At 41.5% G+C, this 6,877-nt stretch overlaps 1 non-coding gene across 1 annotated transcript; it reads right to left on the reverse strand.

The window, feature by feature from the left end:
* Window positions 1-5,127: 5,127 nt before the first annotated feature.
* On the reverse strand, window positions 5,128-5,233 carry LOC120257773. Its single transcript, XR_005535859.1, has one exon. It is a non-coding gene; the product is annotated as a small nucleolar RNA R71 (small nucleolar RNA).
* Between the last annotated feature and the right edge of the window lie 1,644 nt (window positions 5,234-6,877).

Consider the following 6,877-nt stretch of genomic DNA (forward strand, 5'->3'; position numbering starts at 1 on the left):
ATTAAAACTCAATTAAAGCATCAATTTAAGGAAACATAATAAGAGTCAATGAAACAAAATCATCCTAAGGTTTACAAGTCGAAGCACCCACTAGGGGTTTAGCTCTCCATGGAGCAATACAAAATCAATAATGAAATCAAAAGTTAGTGCAAGCAATACATTGAGATAACCCTCTTGTCGTCCGTGTTGATGGTCTTGAGGAGCAGCTTCGTCTTCTCCAAGGACTCCTTCATTAAGCCTAGGGCACACATCACCGAATCAACGCCGACAAAAGCTCCTCCAATAGCTATCCTCCCAGCAAAAGGCTTTCTAAACCCTAGCCGCGCTCAAACCAAAAGATAGCCAAAAGATAGGAAGAAGATCCCCAAATAAAACTCTAAAAGTGGTATTAATAAGGCTGAAATTAGGCACTGACACGGGTGTGTGGAATTTCTATACGGCCCTGAGGATTTCTAGATTATGTTTTCCTGCACTCTATGAACAGTAACTATTACAATGATTTTGCTACATTAAATTGCTATAGTACTTTGCCAAAATACTCCCAAAATTCAATTTTCTTCATTGAGGCCACATAATTGGAAACACATCTATGCGGTAGATCACGTCATGTCTTTAGCTAAACCACACTGATGAAGCTCTTAATAATGTTGCACAAGTCAGAACATATGAGTGTAACTGTCTTTGTACCCTCCACTTTGTGTATTCACTTATGCATAATGGAGGATGGCACACACCCACATATCTATAAGAGTAACTTGTGTCTTGACCCTTGTTTGATCCAAGAATTCCATCAGCAATCGTGTCCATGATCTACTTTTTTTGCTTCCTTTCTTCCAAACTTGTCTCCACAATCCCAAATGCTCAAAAAAACATAAATACACACGAATGTGCTATAAAATCTATTAAAAGTGATGCTTATTGTAAGAAAAAATATACTTCATATTACTTATACACAAGCACTTATCAAACTCCACCAAACTTAAGCTCTTTGCTTGTCCTTAAGCTAAAGAAAACATTCAAGCATATAAGTAGGAAAATTGAAAGTCCTTGGCTTTAGGTTCACCAAAACCATGTGATAAGTGCTTGTGTGATAGGAATGCGAAGTTTTCTTTCCTTTATGATGAGCATTACTTTTATCATGTTTTAGAACTAATATGTGTGCATTTATGTTACTTTCATGCATATAAGGTTATGAAGCCGAATGTTAGAGAAAGAAGATAATGTAGATCGTGAATGCACCATTTGGAGGAAATCTTGAGAAGGATCAAATGCGAAGACATAAGTTGGGCTCAAGATGCGAGAATGTGTGCCAACCTCCGTGTATTCAAGTTAGCACGATGATTTGGAGGAGTACAAAGGCAGTCACATTCGAGTATCCCGGCTTGTGCATAAATAGCAAGATCTTCACCGATAAAGTCGTTATTGAAGAAGCAAAGTAACCTATGACGCAAATGTGTGCCTGTTTATATTACCTCGATGAAAACATAGATTCGGGAGTGTTTCGAGAAGGCACTGCAGCAGGGGACACTGTAGCAAGTACTGTAGCAATTCATTATAGTAGGTACTATTCATAACCGGGCGAGAAAAGTGAATTCTAGAGAATCCACATGGGCGTGTGGATATTATCCACTCCCGTGTGGAAATTCCACTGGCCGTGTGGTGAATACATAGGGGTATGTGGATGCCCGATTCCAACCCTATTTAAGGCCGATTTCAGCCCCGATTCAACATTCTTTTCTCCATCTTTTCCACAACTTGAGAGAGGGTGGCGCCTAGGGTTTGGAGATGTATTGGCTAGGGATTGGGAGAGGTTCTACGGCTCTGACATTGAACTCTGTTTTGAAGAAGGTTAGTGGGAGAGCTTTCATCAGCACCAATCCCGTGAGTTGTATCTGACACATCCGAATATGCGTGTAAACCGTAAGAGCACGGGTGTCGAAGTAATAAAATACTCGGTGAGTCGGGTAGTCGAATCCACAGGGAATAGGGCTACTAGTACTAACTTCTCCTCTACTTTTTAGCCTAATGATAAATGGAAAGGTGTGGTGATCTAATATGCGAAGAAGTGAATACCGGAGACGAACATGCAAGGGTGAAATGGAGGGAGATCTCAATTAGTAAAAGTGGGGTATTCGGGCAATGCTCCTCCTAGGATTCAGGTATTAGGTACCAGATAAGTAAAGTGTTTCTATGATGAGTAAGTTAAGTCATGGAAATCCAAAAATAATCGGATCCTGCCTCCAGATCACCGATACTAGTCCCCTATGAGGTCCTGGTGGAGAAATCTCTCAATCTCAACACCTCACACAACATATGACCGCAAAGCACTCTAGGGATTCCAAGAGGTGTATCCGATTAATAAAGATTGATCCAACCCTAATTCCCGACAAAGGATCCTAACCCCCTACAAGGTCCCGGTGGAGAAATCTCTCAATCTCACACCTCACACCAAATATGGTTGCATGGAGCTTAGGGAACGGAGATAGAATACACAAATCGGAGGGGAAAGGGGATGCTCTCAATCTCATGACTCACCCTCTCAAACCCTCTTCAATCTTGAGATTCTAACCCTAATGGAGACCTCTCTCTCACCAAGGTAACAAATCATGCAAACCAAATAACCAAAGATCAATAAGGCAAGCAAGCATTAGACAATCAAGATTAAAACTTAATAAAACTCGGATTAAATAGAAACACTAAGCAAATCCACAAAAGATTAGAATCCTAGGGTTCACAAGCCCAAATACCCTCTAGGGTTTTAGCTCTCCATGGAGCAACATACAAAACACACCATCAATGAATGAAAGTAAATTAAAACCATAGAAATAAAACACCTTATATATGAACTGATGGACTTGATGGAGAGCTTCGACGTCTTCAAGGACCCACTCCGAAGCTAGGTTCACCGGTGGCTTCCTTGATGCTATGACGGAGGAGGAATCGATCAAAGTTGGTGATGAAGCGCCTCCAAAGCCGCAAAGACCTCCTTTCCAAACCCTAGCCGTCTCACCCCTCAAGAGCCGCACAAAAGATGAGAAAGAATAGGGCAAAACGGCTATTTATAGGCCTTAAACCGCGTCTGTCACGTGCCCCCATGCACCCATGTGGATTTTCCACGCGCCCGCGTGGGCTGCAGGAATTTCCATGCGGGCGCTTGGAATTTCCACTCGGGTGTGTAAATAGTAATTTTGTGCCTTTGTGCCCTTCCAACTAGTGAATTGACGTGAATCTTCTTGGAAGTTGGCACACATCTCCATGTTTATGAACTCCTCTCGTGTCTTGGTCCTTGAATTGAATAAGAACTCCCAACATTGTGTTTTTATAGCCTATCTTTGCTTCCTTTTTACTCTTCAAGGCATTCACAACCTATATGCATAAAAGAACACCAAATACACAATATGAGACATAAACCATGGTAATAATTATGCTCAATGCATGTAAAACATATATAAAAATATGTCTACTCAAGCACTTATCAGTATCCTAGGCCAAACAAAGGGACCCTTGGACGAATAGAGGCTTTTCCACAAGACCATCGTCATGACTATCGAGGGGGATTTCTATGGATTACTTGTTTTTACATTCGATTTCATTGATTGTTACTAGCACCATGGAGAGCTAAACCTCATAGTGGGTACTTGGATTTGTGAACCCTAGGATGTATTTGTTTCTTTAAACCTTGTTATCATGCTTTCATTAATTGATGTTTAGTTGAGTTCCAATCTTGAATGCTTGATTGTGTAAATACTCCCTTAGAGTGACACTAGGGTTGAGGATTTTTATTGGTAACCCTTGTGAGTAAGTGACACACCATGAGAGTTAGACAAAGCTAGATTGGAGAGCGTTGAGAGGGTGAGTCGAGAGGTAGCAGAGCGTCCCCTTTCCCCTCCGATGTGATTTATCCTACCTCCATTTTCTTGAGTTCTTTGCGGTCATAGTAGAGTGAATAGGCTAAAGGATGACCTTCCGCTAGGGCTTAGTTGTAGAGGCAACGGAGTGAAGCATTGAAGTGATTTTAGCACCTAAGGGCTAATTGTGACTAGGGACCTTCCACCTGGACCAAAGGATTAGGTCTACATCTAGGAAGAAGATTTATCACTTGGAATCCCTAGAACTCATTGCGATTCTATACGAGTGCGAGGTTGAGAGATTGTTTAATTTCTCCTCCGGGTCATGTATAGAGTAGGCATGGTTGGCCTTAGATTTGGGATCATATATTGAAGGATCTCCACAACTCATTAATACATTAGTTAGAAAACATATTAGAGGGTTTCTACACTTGAAACGATTGTCCTAGGCGGAACAATATCCGGTTACCCCATTTATATCGATTACCTTACCTCCCCTTTACTTGTGCCTTCTCTCATGTCTCTTTTACTTTTGTCTACATTACAACTTGTTACACAACTATTATTCACTTTTCGCTTAGTTAAGAAACAATTCATGGGGCGTTGTCAAGTTTTTGGCGCCATTGCCGGGAAGTAGGCGTTAAGAGATACTTTGAACTTTGTTTTCTTAGCTATTCATTCATTCATTCTATTTTCTATCTTCTTTTTTCTATCATTGTTTTGATTTGTTTTCTTTCTTTGGGTGTAGCTCCAGGTTATAACACGAGGGAACCTTTCGATATTGATTGAAGGAGATCCTAAACTTTAACGTACACTCAGAAGAAGTGGAAAAGGACCTGTGCAAGAACCATCTAATCAAGCTGAAATAGAAGTTAAATTGTAAGATAATATGACATAACAAAATGAGCAATAGAGGACACTTTCTGATTATGCTAGACCCTCAATTTTGGGCACACAATCGAGTATTATGCGACCCCAATTGTAGCTCCGAATTTTGAGCTGAAGCCAGCATCAATCCAAATGATTCAGCAATCAACGTAGTTCAATCGTTTAGCCGATAAGGACCCAAACAACCATATAGAGAACTTCTTGGAAATTCGTGATATGCTGAAGATTAATGGTGTATCGGATGATGCTATTAGATTAAGGGCTTTTACATTCTCTCTCAAGGGAAGAGCCAAGTAGTGGCTACATTCTTTACCCAAGGCCTCCATAACGACTTGGAACGAGATGGTCGAAGCTTTTCTTGCTAGATACTTTCCTCCGTGGAAGTCGACCAAGGTTCGCAATGAGATATCATCGTTTGTGCAGATGGAGTTAGAGTCATTGTTTGAGACATGGGAGCACTTCAAGGATCTTTTGCAGAGGTGCCCACAGCACGGATTTCTCGAATTGATGATTATTCAGACTTTCTATAATGGGATGAATCCGAGTACAAGGCAATTGCTAGATGCCACCACAGGAGGTTCAATGGGGAGTTAAACCACGGAAGAAGCCCAATAGTTTATAAAAGACATGGCCATGAATAGTTATCAGTGGAATGTGCGAGAAAGAAAAAAGGTGGCCGGGCTCCATGAAATAGATGTAGTAACTTCATTGGCGGCTCAAGTGGAATCTTGAGTAAAAAGTTAGACCTTTCTAACTTCTAATATAGTGGTGGCTGTGACTACTTGTACTGGGCGCAGTGGAGGACATACTCCCTCCGATTGCCCGATCTCTATTGGTGATGCATCTTCAGTGGAGAAAGTCGATTTTGTGGGTAATGCAATAAGGAACCAAGGGAATCCATATAGCAACACCTACAATCCGGATTGGAAGAATTATCCAAATTTCTCGTGGAGCGACCAAGGACGACAAAAGGCCATGGTACCAATGGGTTTCCAACAACAACAAGCCCCAAACATGGAGAACCGAGTTTCCGGCTTGGAAACCTGAATGACCGATTTAGAGAAGGCCTTGACTAGATTTGTGCAATCATCGGATACAAGGTTTCAATCAGCCGAGGCTACACTTCGCAACCACACCGCTTCTTTGCACAATCTTGAGAATCAAGTGGGGTAAATTGTGAAGTCTCTATTGGAGAGACCAAAAGGAAGCTTGCCAAGTAATACCGAGACAAATCCTAGAGAGCATGTGAAGGCGATCACTTTGAGAAGTGGTCGTAAGGTTGAGGGTAGGCTTCCTAGCGAGAAGCCCAATGTAGGCGCATCCCGAGGTCATAGAGGTTGAGGAGGGAGCAAGTAAAGAGAAGGAGGTGGCACCACCACCTTTCAAGCCAAAGAATCCCTCATCCCTCTAGATTGAAGAATGACCAAGGGGATGAACAGTACAAGAAGTTCCTGAGTTTGTTCAATCAACTCCACATCAACATTCCCTTTGTTGAGGCATTATCCCAAATGCCTAAGTATGCAAAATTCTTGAAGGACTTGTTGACCAATAAGCCAAAGTTGGAGGAGAGTGCTTTTATGGATATTAGATGCCTCTTGTTTGCCGGCTTTGTAAAAGAATATGCCGAACAAGAAGAAAGACTGTGGAAGTGTCATCATTCCGTGCAACATTAGCAATTTGGGTGAAGAAATGGCATTGGAGGACATAGGGGCCAATATCAACGTCATGCCATATTCTTTGTTTTAGAAGCTAGGCTTGTGAGAGCCTAGGCCTACCCGGATGACATTGCAATTGGCAGAATGAACGGTGAGACATCCAAGGGGCATCATTGAAGACGTGCTTGTTAAGGTGGACAAGTATAATTTTCTTGTAGACTTTGTAGTGTTGGACGTCAATAAGGATGCAGATAAATAATCCTGTAACTGTCCTGGTCGGAATCAACTCATTCTTTTCATTCATCACAATTGTCATCCTTCTTTTTTTGAAACCACTTGAGTTGGACTCACCCATGCACTATCGAATATGGGATAAATAATCCTTGCATCTAGGAGCTTCACTACTTCCGCTTTGATGACTTCCTTCATGTTTGGATTTAGTCTTTGATGTGGTTGGATTATAGATTTGTAGTCATCTTCCATTAA

This window comes from Dioscorea cayenensis, chromosome 3 (assembly GCF_009730915.1).
Source record: "Dioscorea cayenensis subsp. rotundata cultivar TDr96_F1 chromosome 3, TDr96_F1_v2_PseudoChromosome.rev07_lg8_w22 25.fasta, whole genome shotgun sequence".
In the NCBI taxonomy this organism is placed as follows: Eukaryota; Viridiplantae; Streptophyta; class Magnoliopsida; order Dioscoreales; family Dioscoreaceae; genus Dioscorea; species Dioscorea cayenensis.